The following is a 17,710-nucleotide window of genomic DNA, read 5'->3' as shown; positions in this document are numbered from 1 at the left end:
GAGGGGAAGACGCTTACTCCTGTTCCCTAGCTTCACCGCCAATCAGGGAGGACCTTCAAAGGAAGGGTTGGACAAGGGAGGCACACCGACTCGATAGGAGGGGCAGGGGGACATCTTCCAGGCAGTGACTGAAGCTGTTTGTCAAATCAACCTAGGGCGAGTCATGTGCCCTCCTTGGGCCCCCATTTCCTCACTTATAAAAGGGAGAGAATAACTGTGCCCAACTTCTAGGACTGTTAGAAGTTAAATGAGCTGAGTACACGGGGTGTTAGCACAGTGCCAGGCACAGAGCGAATGCTCAGTAAATGCACTCATTGTGCCGGTTACAGCCCTTACTGCCACTGCTCACCCACAGGGGCTCCAGCTGGTGGGGTGAGGAGGCCCACCCTCACCCCCAGGGGTGTGGAGAGGACCCCCAGGTACTTTGAAATGAACAAAGTCATTCTTGCCCAGCCCAGCCTTTGCACCACCCTAACCAAATGGTAGTGTTTTGGGGACAGCTGAGATGCTCCCCAGCCTCCTCCAGGAGGTCCACCTGGATTGATCCAAAACAGGGCATTTCTCCCAAAGTCACACCAAGCCCAGCAATGTGCTAGTTCCACCAGTTCTGCTGGTCCAGACCCATCAAGCACCTCTGGCTCCCAAGGGACAAGCGGGGCTCAAACCAATCATCTGAATCTAAATCTGTGCCATTTTCAAGATTGCTGACCCCTCCCCCCACAACCAGAGTCCCAAGACCTCCCCTGCCTCCTATTTGCCAGCCCTAGTAGAGCCCCCCACCTTCCTCCCCCAGGAGAGCAGCATGCAGCCTCAAACCTGCCTTCCAAAAAAAAGGGGGTGGAGGACAGGGCAGGGGGCTCCTCTCATAATGGGATCCGGACAATGTCCCCCTCCTCAAGTTGGCATGGGTGGTCGGCAGCCTCCCTGCACACCCAGGTTAAGGGCTTGGGTATGGATCCCTTTGTAGCAGTGTGATGGGTTCAGCCACCCTCCTGAGAGCCAGTCCCTTCACCTGGGACATGGGGTCACCCGCCAGGCCCACGTGGGTTCTCAGCGTGAAGTGAACCAGTGAGTAGAAAAGTCGTGGCCCCCTTGGTCCCCACAACACGCACGGTGTCAGAGCCAGAGCGGGGAGGCAGCTGGGGGGAGCTGCCTCCCCCTCCAAGGATAAAAGCCTTCTTGCCTGGGAAGGAGGCTGAGGGAGACAGCAAACCAGATCAAAGGCTGCTGGGGCTGGGACTGGGATGGGGCTCCCTCTCCACCGGGGATGCAAATGAGGACCCTTAGCCAGCTCTGGCCTCTGGGGGAGGCGGTGCCAGGCCTTGATCTACCGGCTCCCTCCTGACAGGCGCTGTTTGATGTTGGGGGTGGGAGGAGGCAGGAGCCCTGCGTCCAGTCCCTACACACTCGCATTCCTTCGGCTCCTGTCTCCCGGTGCTTCGGGGTCTGGCCCCAGCCACGTCAGTCTCCTGACGCGGCTCTTGACACCCACCCAGGCCCACTGCTATCTGCTCTCCACACGGCAGCCAGAGAGGGGTCAGTTCAAGTGCAAGGTGGAGCTCAAACCTCACAGTGGCTCCCATGTCCCTGAGCACAAGCCCACTCTTTCTAGAGATGTGTAAGGGACTGCACAGGCACCCCACACTCCACTTCTCCCTGATCTCTCCTTCCCTCGTTCCAGACCTCTGGGCCTCCATGCTTTCTCAGGAATACTCCCTGTGCACCTCTGCCCCCAGCCCGGCCCCCACCTGGGGCATTTGCACCTCCTGTTCTTCCTCTTGTCTCAGAGATCGTGTTCTAGATATCTTCAGGACTCTTCACCTCCTGCAAGCCTTCCATCACATGTCACCTGCTCATTGAACTTTTCTGAGCTGCTAGTTCAAGTCACGGCCTTCACACTCACTGTCCTCTTCCCTGGATTTTTTCATAACCTGTATCACCTTATTTTGCTCATTTATGTCCAGCCTCCCATCCATTTCATTCATTGCTGAGCGCCCAATGCCTAATGTGCCTGGCATGTAGTAGATGTTCACTTAATATTTGTTGACATGAATACATGAGCCTATTTGCCCAGTGAGCATTGGGAGTGGCACTCCAATGGGGCTGGCCTGAGGGTGGGTGCCAGCGACGAGGCACCAACCTCCAGGAGTCCTCAGAAAGTAGGAAATGAGTGGCCCTTGTTGATAAGTGCAGGTGCCTAGCAGGTGATGAGCTGTGTGGCCAGGGGGTGGAGAGGGGTCTAAGAGGCTCAGTTTGGGCCCTGAAGGATTCACGGGCAGGGGTTGCCAGCTAGAACTGGCAAGGGGCAGGCATCCCAGGTCAGGGAGCAGTACGTGCAAAAGCAGGAGGTGAGAAGGGGCGTGTGGTACGAGGGAGCAGCAATGACACACGTAGGTATGCACGCACACACACTTCTCCTCCTTCCTCTTCTCCCGCCCATGGCAATCTAAACACCTCCCCCAAAGCCCAAGGCCTGGACGCTCACTTCTGACCACTGCAAACTTGGCCTGGGACTCCCACTCTGGGTGTAGGCTCCTTGCCTGTGCCCATCCTCACTGCCTGCCATGTGCTCCCTGGGCTTGGCCTAGCTCCCCGATTCACAGCACCAGCCCACCCAGTCTCCGTGTCACCCCAGTCACCCCACAGAGACTGTGGACCCAACTCCCACATCACAGAACCTCTGCTGCCCCCAGGCACCCCAACTCCGTCCCCAGACTGACTCCCTGCCTCCGGGAGGTGGTTAAAACAGCCACAATAGTGAGGACTGTCATGGTTCTCATTTATTGAACACTCGCTATGACCTGGGCAGTGAGATAAGCACTTGACAGGTGTAGTGGGTATTTGATCATTTCTACTGTGTACAGGAAGAAACCGAGAAACAGAAGAGTTAAGCATCTTTCCCAGAAATGCGACACTCAGTCACCGGCGAAGCTGAGACCCACACTCAGCGGTCTGAGCTGAGCTGAGCCGAGCTCTCCCCGTCACTTTCTTTCCAGGGGAAGACAGTGTTACATGGACTTCTCTCTCCCTCTCTTTTCTCTCCACCCCTCCATCTCCACACAGACGACTGGCAAAGGCCTAATAACCCATTCCTTCTCCAAGTCCAGGGCTTCGGTTCAGCGCCTGGAAGGGGGACCGGGCAGGGTAACTGTAACCGGCTCAGGCTTCCCCTTGATTCCTGATGGCCTGGGGGCCTCTCTTTATGCCTCACAAGCCCTTCGCAGTCTCATTCACCCCTCTGCCCAAAGTCCCGCTGCCTTGAGCTCCCCTGGGTGATGAGGAAGGAAGCTTGTTCCGGATGAGTCTTCAGGCCTTCCCCTTCCTGAGGTCTAGGCCGTAAGGTCCTCTCTCCTCCCCACACAGGAAAAGGGACCTGCTGGCAGAATCCACTCCCTGGGCAGAGCATGCCCCTCCAGCCCCCTGGTGGCTGCCTGGAGCACAGGTGTGGGTCTGTGCCATTGAGGGCTCTCAACATGTTTTGGGAGACAGGACTAGAACTTGGGGACTGTCACCACCCTGGGGGCCAGGGATGCCCCCTGCACACTTGTCTCTTACATTCTTCGAGACGATGGGTAGGCATGAGGGCCCTGAGTTGGGCAGGAACTGAACCCTGGAGGTTCAGTACAGGTGAGGGGTCTGGAGGCCACCCCTGCACCCCTAGCTGCCTCCTCTTGGCTCTCCGACCCGCATCCCGCACCGAGTCTGCACCAGGCCTCCCAGGGGAAGCCTGGGATACAAAGTGGATCTACGTAGAAGTCACCTTTCTCTGGAGCAGCAGCGCACAGCCATCTCTCCAGGTAACCGATCGCACGTTTGATCTGCTACATTATCCTCATCAGGCGCACGGTGCATGACAGACGGCCTGGGGTTCTGTGGGGACGTCTCGGCAGCCGAACCCTGTTGTCTAATGGGGTTTCCACTGGCGTCTGGTGCATTCTGCAGCATTTTACCCATCACAGGATAATTTATAGCCTAATGGGGACTTTTTCCCTTTATATCATGTGGGAGCATAAATTATGTCCAGTTTGTCCTCGGCTCTCAAGGAGACAGACAGAGCAAGACTCTCTTCCAGCAAAAAGAGGAGGCTTCTGTAGGGGACACGTACGGGCAGGGTGGCCAGAGGATGGTGGGGCACAAGAGGAGGAGAGACCAAGGAATGCTGTTAAGAACATCTCATTGGCAGGGCAGAGAATCTAGTCAAGGTGGCCACAGGTACTGGGGAAGAAGTAAGAGTCCCATGTAGGGCCACTCTTCTCTAGTCACTTTGGATCAAGGCTTGTTAGGTGAGTGGCAGAGCGGCACGGCTGTGGCTATGAGGAGACACTCTGCTTGCCGATCACCTGACCACTGGGCCACAGCCCAACCTCTGCCCCAGCCACAAGCTCACCCTCACTCTCCCAGCTAGAGCCCTACTTCCTACAGCCTCTTAGATACAGTGGCTAGTCATGGGTCCCACCCCCCCCCCCACTCCTCCCCAACCTCCTGCACAGCCAGAGACATAATGCAGTGCCAGGGAGAAGTGCACAGCTCCCACCCCTCTGATCCATGCCCAGTTTTAGCATTGAGGGTGCAGCTTTGCTGCTTGTGGCACGAGGGAGGAGAGTAGTCTTCCGACTTCTAACAGCTTGCCGCGTGTATTCCTGGGGAGGGGCAAACACCTTGTCTAATACAACAGTAGTCACGCTTGAACCCAGAGGCTATATTACCATAGCCACCAAGCCCATTCCCCACCCTGGACACTGTGACAAGGACTTCTGGTGAGCCTGGGTGGGCTCATCGAGGCCAGTGTGGGGGTGATGCTTCCTGAAAACCCTGGCAGGAGTCTCGGGGCAGCCCAGAAGAAAGTTGCCTCACATGCCCCACTGAAGAGCCCAGCCTTGCCCAGAGCCCAAGCCTTTCCCTAGAAGAGCAAAGCCTGCTCCTCCTTCCTTGGTACACCCTTTCTAGAAAAACAGCAGGGGTCTTGGATCTTATAAGATGTTGGTTCTTGGCCCTGACTGTTAGGAAAATCACCTGGAGGCTTTCAGTAATACAGATACCCAGGGCCAGCTTCTGCGATATAGACTGGTCTGGAGATCAGTATTTTTGTTTTTGGTTTTAGGTTTCTTTGAAACCTACTCAAATAATACCAACATGCAACCAGGGCTGGGAAGAGCCGTGACAGGTCTTCTCCAGGCTGCTCCTGGCCATCTCACCTCAGGCACCACCTCTCTGGCCCTAGGCCCCCAGCAAGAGCTCAGCCCTCGGGACTGCAGGATTCTGTGCCTGCTGGTGCTGGGGGGGAGGGCCACACCCTCCTTCTCTGCCCTGACACCTGAGGCTGAGCCAGCCCTGCTCTGAGAGGAGGGTCCTAGCCTCTTTCATCAGCCCTCAGGTTTCCTTCCTGTCCATCTTTGTTCCAGTGCCCTTAGCCCTCCTGGAGTCACTGCTGTCCCCCAACACCCTTCTCAATGGAGCTCAAATGGTCTATGCTTAAGTACACACCTTGTTAACTCATGACTGATAATGGACTACAGATAGACACAGAGATGGATGGATGGCAGACATGATTAATAGATGCTAGATATCCAGATTAAATGTTGGATGATAGATACGCAGATGAGAGAAAAATGATTGCTGAGAGCAGATAGATTTATGGTCGATGGTACGTAAATAGCAATAGGTAAATGTGGATGGATGGATGGATGGCTACAATGTGTCTAAGGGCTTCAGATAATGGGGTCTGAATGCAAAAGGTCAGAAAACTGGTCATGGCCACCCACACCTGTTAGGGTGTCAGCTCTCAGAAGAACAAGGAACCCAGCTCTGCTCAAGACCTATCTTGAACCAACTTCTCAGGTTTCAACTCAGGTTCTTGAACCTCCATATTTTCTGATGAGTTTGCTGTAGGTTGCAGTGGGGCTCATTTCCTGCAGACATCTGAAGCTTCCCTTTGATGCTTCCCTGAGCCTGCAGGTGGGCCCAGGGCACTTCCTGAGCCCCCACTGTACCTGATAAGGACCTCTCCTCCTAGGGGCAGACCTGTCCATCTCCCCCATAGGTGCATGGTCCCCAAAGGCCAAAGTCATATGCTCCAACCCCACAGAGCAGGTTGGTTTCTGGAGTGTGGCAGGCAGGACTGGCCCCTGCAGTTTGATGGCCGGTGTCAGCCCATATGGCATACACAGAGATTCATCCATTCACTCCTCCTTCAGGGATCATGCCCTCAGAGAGGACAGTGAGAGCTAATCCATGCTGAGTGCTTGCCAAGGGCCAAGCACTGCTCAAGAGGGTGTACCTTAGTTTCCTGAGGATGTACCACTGTTACCCCTATTTACAGATGAGGAGACTGAGGCACGGAGAGGTCTGGCAGCTTGCTGACAGTCCCATAGCTAATCAACAGCACGTCCAGGATTTGGACCCAGGTGGTCTGGCTCCCCACCTCTCATCTACCATGCCAAAAGCACTTCCTGCCCTGCTCACCAGAGTGGATGGTCGTGAGGCTCAGGTGAACTCAGAATACACGGCTCTGGGAACTGGACAGGGCTGCACATTTACAAGACATTATTCTTTCCAATGACTAACGAGATTGTGAGGGGAGCGTCCATGTCCTCAGCAGAGCAAACTATGCTGAAGGGTGGCAGCATAACTGTTGAGTGTGGCTCACATCGCTAACGACAGAGGCACCTGCTCTTGTCACCCAGGGGTCCTCCTGAGGCCTTCAGGTTGGCAATACCAAGTAAGTCACAGAGTGGCAGAAAGGGGAAATCCCATGTTTCAGCAGCCTGCAGGCCGGCTCTGCACCCCTTCTGTTATTCACCAGTCAGGCACACAGCTGGCCGACAAACTCTGTTGGAGGGACTGTGTCAAGAGGTACAGGAGTAGATCTGCCCCTCCGCTAAACATGCTTCTGGACTGGAGCCTGGATGACCCCGCCGTGAAGGGCAGAGCCAGATGGGCACTGATAGAGAGGGAGCATGACCTCAGAGGCCAGGCCACTCTGCTGGTCTTCTCTGGGCTGAGTTAGGCAGGGAGTGGTGGGGATAAGGAAGGAAACCCGGGATGGGTGCACAGAGGAGAGAATCCAGAGTTTTATTCAGCACAAGTGCGTTTGCAAGGAGCTGGAGAATCCCGGTTTGAGAAGCAAGACACACGCTCGCACCAACAGGTCTTTTGAGGGGCAGCTGGAGGGGAGAGGCGGGCAGGGCCCACTCTGCCTGGAGCAGGCATGACTGCGAGTGAAGGAGGAGAACAAGATGCCGGCTCCCCTCCCAGTCCTCCCTGCCCTGCCGCGGTCAGACTCTTCCATGGCTGATGGTGCTGGCTGCCTTTGTGGACATCCTGACAGTCCATTCGGTGCCACCTGGGCATTTCCACATGTCCTGCCTGCTTCCCACTACCATGATTCAATATAACACGGCTGTATCCCCCTTTGACAGGTCAGTTAACTGAGGCTCACGGAGGCTGAGTGACAGACCCAAGCCCACCTGGGCAAGTGATTTGGGTGGGATTGGCACCCGATGTTTCTGACGGCTGTGCCACGCCTTCTCTGGCGTGCAAAATAGAATTTGGTTCACAAGTGCCTGCCCCAGGGCTTGGTATTCCGTCCTTTGGGTTAGAGGCCTTTGGACTCAGCACTGCCCTCTTCTGGGAGCTTTGGAAATGTGGGAGCTCGTGTCGCCTCAACAGGACTGATTTTGCCAGAAAGTGTCCTCTGGTTAGTGGGAGCAGATAAGCATTCAGGCCTGTAGTGCCTGAGAAAGAAAAAGGAGATGCAGGGGGGTGGGGTGGGGAGGGCAGCTGGTGTCTGGGTGAAGGGCTGGATGGTGCTGAGCTGGAAGTTGGTCTGTAATCATAATAGGATGAACGGCAGGGCCCGGTGTGTGGGCTGTGGGAAGCAGGGGACTCCCCCCGCCCCCGCTGCCACCCCCTTGGCTCGGAGTGAGGAAGAGGAGCCCGAAGAAGCCGATGGAGCCCGGGGAACAGGAGGACAACGGCTCTCAGCCTGGATCCCCCCACTGGTGGCCACAACTGCCCCTACCACCTGCCCCTTTCTCCCCTCCCAGCACACAGCAGCCAGATAGCCAAGGGCAGTGGTGCCATCTGACCTTGGGGTCCCAGACACCGCAAGCTTCGTCTGCTGACTGCATCAGAAACACTTCACTCCTAGGTAGATGTGACTATTTTTCAAATGCACATTGAATTTTTCGAATTTAAATGTGATTTTAAAAGTACCAGGGGCGCCTGGGTGGCTCAGTCAGTTAAGCATCCAACTTCAGCTCAGGTCATGATCTCGCAGTCTGTGAGTTCAAGCCCCACGTCGGGCTCTGTGCTGACAGCTCAGGGCCTGGAGCCTGCTTCTGATTCTGTGTCTCCCTCTGTCTCTGCCCCTCCCCTGCTCGTGCTCTGTCTCTCTCTCTCAAAAATAAATAAACATTTAAAAAATGTACCAATTCCTTTAAAAGCACTGCCTAATTCAAGGTAGGTTGTTGCCATTTTGCATTCTCTCAAACAATGGATACTCAAAGAAAAACATCTGTCAAGGGGGGGGGTGCTGATGAATTTTTAATGTTAAAAATTGTGCTTAACCTTGAAAAGTCTGGGCATGCTGATCCAAGGAAGATGGCAGGAGCCCGAGGAGCAGAACGTGCCCTGAGGCAGCCCAATCCTAGGGCTGGTGCCATGTTACCTGTGAGACCAGTGTCACCCACCCAGAGGGGACGATCGTGGCGGGGCATGGGGGGGCGCACCCTGGACCTGCAGTTAGGAAGGTGAGTCCCCTAAAACTGTGACCTGGGCCCAGTGGCTGCTATTCTCTGTTCCAGGTCCTCAAGCTCATCCTTTGATGCGGCCGAGGGAGTCACAAGGACTGAGTCGCACGTCAGTTTCCAGTTAACACGGTGAGTCAGCATCTCGGTGGTGCCAGGAAAGACGCTGTCTGTGCTTCTGCTCTTGGGAGAAGCAGAACAACGGGCACTAGCAACCCACATATTAGTGAGTAGGTTTAGTCTGAGAATGTTCAAGGTGGGGAAGGGAGCCTGGCCTCACCCTCGTGTGATCGGGGTCTACCTTCTTTTTTTTTTTTTTTTTTTAGTTTATTTATTTATTTTGAGAGAGAGAGAGAGAGATTGGAGAGAGCATGCACCGAGGAGGGGCAGAGAGAATCCCAAGCAGGCTCCGTGCTGTCAGCACAGAACCCGACTCATGCTTGAACCCACAAACCACAAGATCATGACCTGAGCCAAAATCAAGAGTCAGACGCTTAACCGACTGAGCCACCCAGGTGCCCCTGATCTGGGTCAGAAGAAAACCAAGATGAAATGGGAGTCCTCCATGGCCTGGAGGGTAGGAGCCTGGATTTGGTTCCCATCAGCGTGATAGCTCTTCAGACAGGGCAGGGGGCTCGGCCTGGCCTCACCACCTCAGCTGGGCTATAGGATAATTGGGCCCGTAGCATTGGCTGACCTAAGGACCCAGTGGGTGAGGCCATGGAGATTTGGGATCTTTGAATAATGGGCAGCTCGTGGCGTGTTTACCAATTCTCACTCACCCCCTCCACCCCACCGCATTGGAGAGGTCCCTCCCAGGTCTCGAGGATCCACAGGTGTCCCTGAGAACAAACTATTTTGGCCAACTCTATTCAGACAGAACCCATAGTTAGATATCGCCCTCTTTCTAACCTTTGTAAAAACTGACCGGTCCCTTGTCCTAGCACAGCAGGGCCCTGTGTCCCCTCGAATACTTTGTCAGTTCAAGAGGACTAATGGTAGATACTGAGCTGATGCGGGTTTCCTTCCAGGATAGTGCATTTTAACAAGGCCCTCCAGAACCTTAATCCAAAGGAATGGACATTCATGTGACAAGTCAGGCCCTCTAGACAGCAGGGGAAGATGTATAATGGCTTGAAAACCTTCTGAGACTCCCAAACCACCCTGTAGAAACGCCCACCCATTCTGCCTTGGGGGAGGGAGGCTGTGCTTGGAGTGGGTTTCCAGAACTGCCTGCTGTCTGCCTTTTCTCCTTCCTTGCTGCCCGGAAGTGACCCACACAGGCCAAGTACTTAGCACATTCCCTGAAATGGAAGAAAGTTGCCTGGTTATTAGTGGTGCCTAATGATATTTGCATAGATTAACAGACTTTAATACAGTCATGAATGCCACAATCCCGAGAAAATAATGAAGAAATCCATTACAACGTCATAAAGTAACTAAGTCAATACAGTAATAATTTGATCCCATATTAGTAATAATTTCATCTCCTGCTGCAAGGTGATTTCACAATGTGTACCGTTCCTGGACATTTTTTATAAATTTCACCTTTGCTGGAGATAATTAATTAACAAAATAAAAAAATACACTGCTGGTATTTTATACAATAAATTAGTCATTAGTTTAAACTAGCAAGCTGTGGTAAAACTTATTAAGACAGATGTGCTGGGATTTCTAACTTCTCTTCAAACGGCCTGTAACCCTCTCATGGGCAAAACCCAGAGGCTGCCTGGTGTCGGTGGCTCAGGGGGAGAGTCAGGTCCAGCAGAAGCCCATGGGGTGTCTGGTGAGGGAAGAGGGGAGGCCCAGCCACAAGCCACCGGGCATCCTTCTCTGCCTGTTCCCCTCAGGCACTGCCTTCCTTTCCTAAGGCTGCCGCAACAGAGTACACGAACTGGGTAGCAGAAAGCACCAGAAACCTATTGTCTCCCAGTTCCGGAGACTAGAAATCAGAAGTCGAGGTGTCGGCAGGGCTGTGATTTCTTTCTTTCTTTTTCTTTCTTTCTTTCTTTCTTTCTTTCTTTCTTTCTTTCTTTCTTTTTCTTTCTTCTTTCTTTCTTTTTTTCTTTAATATTTATTTATTTTGAGGCAGAGAGAGAGCAAGTGGGGGAGGGGCAGACAGCGAGGGGAAGAGAGAGAACCCCAAACAGGCTCCGTGCTGTCAGTGCAGAGCCCAATGCACGGCTCGATCTCAGGAACCATGAGAACCATGAGATCACGACCTGAACCGAAATCAAGAGTCAGATGCTCAACCGACTGAGCCACCCAGGTGGTACCCTGGGCCTGTGATTTCTCTAAAGGTTCCGGGGGAGGATCCTTCCTTTCTTCCTCGCTTCCTGTGGAGTCTTGTAGCCACATCATTCCAGCCTCTGCCTCCATGGTCACATGGCATTCTGCCTGTCCTGTGTCTCTGTGTTCAAATTTCCTCCTTTTTCTGAGGCCACTAGTCTTATTGGATTTAAGGCCTGCCCTCATCCAATATGACCTCAGCTTCACTTGATTGCATCTGCAAAGACTATTTCCAAATCAGGTCACAGTTCCAGGTGGACATGAAACCTAGAGGGACACTATTTAACCCCTATAGGCACCAAGGGCTTTTGTGTGATCACTGTCGCTCCTCCCCTATGAGGGAAGGAATAGACTGTCATGCTGAGGTGCCGGTGACTCCCAGATGAGCTGCCTGGCAGGGGCTGGCTGTTGAAAATCCACGGTTTCCTCAAGAAGTTCTCTGACAGGCTAGAGGGCACCTATGGACCCCCCTGAAATGGTTAACACCATTTCATATCTATATTTCTCCTAAGGAAAGAGTGCATCGATTCCAGCAGGTTCTCAAAGGGGCCCAGGACCCCAAAGAATTCTTATCTCATTACCATGTAAAACATGTGGGGCCAGGGAGGGAGGATCACAGGAACTAATCAACCAACCAAGCGACCAACCAACCAAGAGCTCCCAAATACACAATTTTACAATGTTTCCAGAATGTTCCAATACTCTGTATCTCAAAACCAGTGTGGGTGCTGAGGTTTCAGAAAGGAAGCTGTTGGAATCTCTGTACTATCACTGTGGCAAGGCTGGGGGAGGTGCAGGCACAGGGGCTCCCAGGATCCTGCATCTTGAGTACAAATGTCTTTGGATTTTGAATGTATTATCCAGCAGCTCATCCTCCAGATTGGCTATGGGACATGAGTAAATTTAAAAGTCAGCTGCTATGGGGGCGCCTGGGTGGCTGTCGGTTGTGTCCAACTCTTGGTTTCGGCTCAGGTCATGATCTCACAGTTTTGTGAGTTTGAGCCCCACATCGGGCTCTGCGTTGATAGTGCACAGCCTCCTTTGGAGTCTCTCTCTCCCTCTTTCTCTGCCCCTCTCCCCACTCTCAAAAATAAATAAGCTTAAAAAAAAGTCAGCTGCTATGACTTACCCCTCCCCACCAAGTCCTTGAGAAAAATATTCAGCAAGAAGCCACAAGGACAAAGGCCTCCTTCCCTGCCCAATTAGCTGTGCGTTACCTTCACCACTCGCCCCCATTAGGTGACATGATGCCAGGTCAGGCCCTGCAGGACCCACCTGTCAGAACAGGCACCCAGCCCCTGACCCATCTCACTCTGGCGAACCATCATGGTTCCTAAATCATCATCACTTTCCCTCAAGGACTCTTGAGCCACCAGTTTGATGAATTTCTTCTAGAAGTTTGCCAGAGGTAGTCTTCAAGATTGACAAGTTTCCAATGTTTGGAATCCAGTACCTTGACCTCTTAATAACTTGGACCTTCAGGGCACCTGGGTGGCTCAGTCAGTTAAGTGTCCGACTCTCGATCTTGGCTCAGGTCATGATCTTATGGTTTGTGAGTTCAAGCCCCATGTTGGGCTCTTTGCTGACAGCACGGAGCCTGCTTGGAATTCTCTCTCCCTCTCTCTCTGCCCCTACCCAACTTGTGCTCTCTCTTTCTCTCTCAAAACAAATAAATAAACTTAAAAAAATTGTTTTTAATTAAAAAAATAAAAACTTGGACTTCATTCATTTCCAGGCTTTATGATGCCTCTGAACGTGACCCCCAGCAGCTCCAAGAGCCCATATGCCTATTCTTTATGCCCTCCCAGGGCCACAGCTCAGAGTTTGGAGATTCAATCTAATTATGGGACTAGGTTGGATCTCTTTGCCTTGTTTGGACGTTCATTGTCTTTTTACAATGTTTCTCTACATTTCCTATCCTGAAGGCCGGTCTCTTTGCTGGAGAACACAGGTGCAATGCAGAAGTTAAACTCTGTTTTCGCTCAGACACCAGTTTACGGTTTGCTTCCCACACAGGTGTAACTTGTGAGTCTTAGGCAGGCAGGCATCCACCCCAGCCCGGTTGGTGTTCATCTTTCTGGGCCATGTGGGGTGACAGGGGTCATTTGTCTATCTCTGGGGCTCTGGCTCAAAGCAGGGGGGAGGCAATTCCTCATATTGTGCTGTGCTGTACCTTCCTCACTTGCCATGCTATGAAAACTCCTGCCCCTAATGTCTGTCCCAGATGTTACCTCAACCCATCCCAATCTCGACCCTGGAGGCGCTGACTGAGGAGGGCTGCAAAGGGCCTGCTTTCTTCCTACCATTCTCCTCAAGGAGGTCATCCTGTGGTCACTGGTTCCCAAGGCATGTCTGATGCCTAAGAAGCCCAGATGTGCAAGCTTTCAAGAAGGAGCTTGAATCTGGTTTGGGACGGAGTGGTTAAGAAGTTGCAGAAGATTTGGGGGATAAATGAAAGGTACTCCCTGAATTCAATGCCAAGGGCCCCACACAGGGTTGTGGAGAAGCTACACACATTGTCATGGGCCAGAGACTACTGCATAGAGAGGACCTGGAACACGCGAGGGGTAGGGGTCCTCTCCTGGAGGTGCTAGGAAAGGACTGTGTCTATTTTTGGAGTTCCTGCAATGTACCGGTCATCAGAAATGATAGTTTGATGCTCGTTTTACAGATGAGGAAACTGAGGTACATAAAGTCACATTGAGAAGCTCACCCACAGTTGCACAGCTAGGAATTAGGAAGGGGTGGAATTGGATCGGTATACAATTTGTACCCCACCTCTACTGGCAGTGCCTGGGTGGGCCCGGGAGTCCTCAACATCCAGCACTGGATGGACACACATCTGTCACTCTCTTCCCAGGGTTGGTCCCTGCTAATGTTGGGGTGTGGGAGAGGAGCCGGGCTGGGGGTCAGGGCCCATGTTCGAGCCTGGCTCGTTACCAGTGAGCTGTATAACCTGTGCCCACTGTGTCACTTCTTGGGTCTTGGCCTTCTCTCGGAAGTGCAGGGGTGTGGCATCGCTGTGGACCACCTGCTTGGGGAGGAGCCCTTGGGGGAGCTCTGGAGGTCTCTTCTGGATGCTCAGGACCCCGCCATGCCCTGTCTCTTTCCTCCCTGCTGTCCCTTTCTTTTTCCTGTCTCCTACAAGACCCCACATTCCAGTCACTTGGCATATCCATGGACATACCTACCTCTTGGCTGTGCCCTTTAGTCATCTTTTTTGTTTGTTTTTAACCTATTGGGTATCATATAATTTATTGTCCAAACTGGGACCCTTGGGAGGTTGAAAAGGGACACTATTAATAATTCATCCAGGACAGGGATGAGTGACTCTGTCGGTTAAGCGATGGATTCTTGGTTTCAGCTCAGGTTATGATCTTACAATTGGTGAGATTGAGCCCCACGTCAGGCTCCACGCTGACAGAGCGAGGAGCCTGCTTCTGCTTCTCTCTCTCCCTCTCTCTCTGACACCCCCCTGCTCATGCTTGCTCTCTCTCAAAATAAATAAATAAACTTTAAAAAAAATTTAAAAATAATTTATCCACAACCATTGGCAACTCTGGACCTGTCCTGGCACATTGGACTTTATGGGCAACCTAGTTTCATGCTGCCTTCCTCCCATGCTGATCTTTGTGCTCCCTCCCTGTGTAACACCCCTCCTTTGAGGCCCTCCCTGACTGCCCCAGTTTACACCAATGCCCCACCCAGGGGGCAGCCCATGGCTCCGGCCCCATTCACAGTCCAACATCACCCCCAGCCTAGGGCCAAATCTGAAAGCAGAATCCTTGCTCTGGCCTTTTCCCGTAGACCCATGGGCGGGATGAGAAACACCAGACTGAAACCAGACTCTATTAAAGCTCTGACCTGGACCAGAGATCACTTAGGGCAACATCAACAGCCAGGGTGAGATAAGAGGGTAACAGGGGGAGGCAAAAACCAGATGGTGGGGGAAGGGAGGCCACTGGAGAGGCACCTGGAAGGGGAAGATGATTATAAACTACTCTCCCCACCCCACCTCTGGCCCATTGTGTTCACAGAGCAGATCATCTGTGAGGTGTGACACGTGGGTGAGGGCACTGGGAGGCTCCTACCCACCGCCTGCCAAGGGGTCTTCAATCCCACCATTGGAATCTTCTCTTGAGGTAAGCACTTCGGTCTGCAGAATTCACTTTTAAAATGCAAAATCACTTTCTCCCTGGAGTCAACCTCTAACACTTCAACATGAATTCCTTTATCAGATCACATTCCCCCTGCCTGCAGCTGCCTCAGAGCACTTGACGACAGGGTAGGGGGGTACCATTTTCCCCAAAAGACAGAGCATCCTCTTAGGCAGCTGACCCCTCCTACTTCTGTCTGGGCCGCAACCATCCTTCCTAGGTCTCCTTTTTTTAAAGATAAAATTTATCAACAGTGAAACGTATACATCTTGGGTGTGTAATTTAGTAAGTTTTGAGAAATACGAACGTGCATGTACCCCACACCCCTACCAAGATATAGAACATTTCCATCTCCCCAGAAGGTTCCCTCATGACCATTTCCAGGAAGCATCCCAATCTCCTCAAAGGCACCCAGTGTTCTGACTTTTGTCACCACAGTTGGTTTTGCCTGTTCTAGAACTTCATACAGAATGTACTCATTTGTGTCTGGCTTCTTTGACTCAGCATAATGTCTGTGAGGTTCATCACAGACCACCCAAGGGTGCCTGGGCCACCCAAGCGCCTTCTGGCCCATCAATTCACCAGCCGTTCAGCAGGGCCTGCTGGGTGTTGGGCAGGGATGCTGCCACTAACGGTATGTAGTTCTACTGCTAACTGCCCTCCTTTTGTGGGAGCTGGGAAGGCGGCCTGGCTGACATTGGGCTCACAAAGGATCTGCTAACCTCAGCTCCACAGATGAGCTAAAGATTAGAGGTGTCCTCTGGAGTGGGGGAGACCCAGGAAGGAAGGTGGGGTCTGAACCACAGGACCTCAAAGGGACTATGGCTGAGCCTTGGAGTCTAGGAGCATCTTAAAGGAGTGTAGAAAATGGCCCAAGGATGTGCAAACGTTCCCTCTTCCGACGACCATGTTTTTTCTCACCACGAAACCCACTGTCCTGGTCCGAGCCATGTCCGTCTCTCTTTGGTCACTGCAATAACCTCCCAAGTGTCCCTTGCCTCTCCCTCGTCCTCTATTGTCTGTCTCTACACAGCAGCCAGCTGGAATAGAGTATGTCCTTCCTCGGCTCAAAGCCCCCAGTGGCTTCCTGTTTCACTCTGCATAAAACCCAAAGCCTTTAAATTGGCTTACAAGGTCCTACACAGGGTCCGAACCCACCCTTTCCCTCGACTACTTCTCTCTCTTCCCTCATCCATCTCGGGCCACGGGGGGCCCTGACCTGACCTTGAACACTGGCTGACAAGCTGAAGCCCTTGCTTTTGATTGCGGTTTTTGCTTACTACCTCCCCCGTCCCCTAATTTTATAAGTCCTGGGAGGGTAGAGATCGCCCAGTACTTAGCACAAGGCCTGGCTGTTAACTTTCTGTGGAACAACTGACTGATGAAAGGCTTCCTTCAGTTTCCCAAGGGGGTCTATCATCCAAAAAGGTCAAGAACCTCTAGGCAGGACCAGGGCAGGCAGAGGAGGTCTGGGATGAGGCCCCCACACAGTCACAGGGCCACGGCAGAGCCCTGAGCAAAAGGGCGTGGGTAGTCTTGACCAGATGGACCAGTGGAGGGGCAGTGGAGAAGGGGAGGTCCGGAAGCAGCAAACTGGACCAAGATTTCCTTCAGGCAAAACATCTGGGTCTCTTACATGAACTTGTTGCAAAGACTTCCTGTTTCTATGCTGCTTCACTGTGCCTGTCCCTCAGGAGTGAGGAGGGGAGAGGGAAAGTGAATGGCCAGGCTTGGCACCTCTGGGCTGGATAGCTCACAGGACTGAGGGTCCCAGGGGCCCAGCAGGGGACCCAGAGATCAGGCGGCACTACCACAGAAAGGGAGTCTCAGGGAACACTTGGAATCCTCCCCCTCTGAGGGTGGGGTTCAGGGGGACGAGGAGGAGCATGGGGGAGGTTGAAAGTTAGAGGGTCCAAGGCAGAGACCCCAGAGCGAGGAGTGAAGGAGGGGAGGGGCTCCCGAGGCCAGGGCTGGTGCCTTCCTGCTCCTAGCTCCCCACCCACTCCCCTGTGTCACTCACTTAACGTTTGCAGTTAAGTATTTACAGATATGTTCCCATGGCAACCGAGGCTTCAAAGTTACTCTCACAATTCTGTTTTCTCAAATGTGTTTCTCTGGTTGATTGCACAGAGTTTTCTGGAAGCCGGCCAGGCCTAGTGAGTCGCGTTTCCAGCCCTGCGCTTCCCTGCCTTTGACTCTCCCTTTCCGGATTCCTCGTGGGCCCTGCCTTTGACTCTCCCTTTCCAGATTCCTCGTGGGCCTGTGCAGCTCCCCTCCGAAGCACACCCTACTGTGGCCCATCCTCTCCCAGCTGCTGTCAGGCTGTCCCAGGGCCTGGAACCCAGACCCCACTCCCCTCCACCACCTGGAGCCTCCAGTTTTCTGGATCCTCTGAAAGCTCCCTGGTCACCAGGAATCCCTCCCCAGCTTCCCCAGCCCACAAGGAAGACCTGAACCCAGGGCTCCCTCTGTTCCTTGAGGTTCCTTGAAGGTGGGACCTGCCCCCTCTCCTCTGAC

General features: G+C 53.0%; 1 protein-coding gene across 50 annotated transcripts in view; it reads right to left on the bottom strand.

Annotated features, from left to right (window-relative positions):
- Positions 1-17,710, bottom strand: part of CELF4 (CUGBP Elav-like family member 4) — a 295,427-nt gene that overhangs the window by 35,443 nt on the left and 242,274 nt on the right. The window lies entirely within an intron of this gene.

The sequence above is a fragment of the Lynx rufus genome, unplaced genomic scaffold (assembly GCF_022079265.1).
Source record: "Lynx rufus isolate CCGP_SWC_20201006 ecotype Redwood Valley unplaced genomic scaffold, mLynRuf1.p SCAF_22, whole genome shotgun sequence".
Classification (NCBI taxonomy): domain Eukaryota; kingdom Metazoa; phylum Chordata; class Mammalia; order Carnivora; family Felidae; genus Lynx; species Lynx rufus.
The sequence above is the reverse complement of the archived record's forward strand: the minus strand, read 5'-3'. Positions and strand labels throughout refer to the sequence as shown.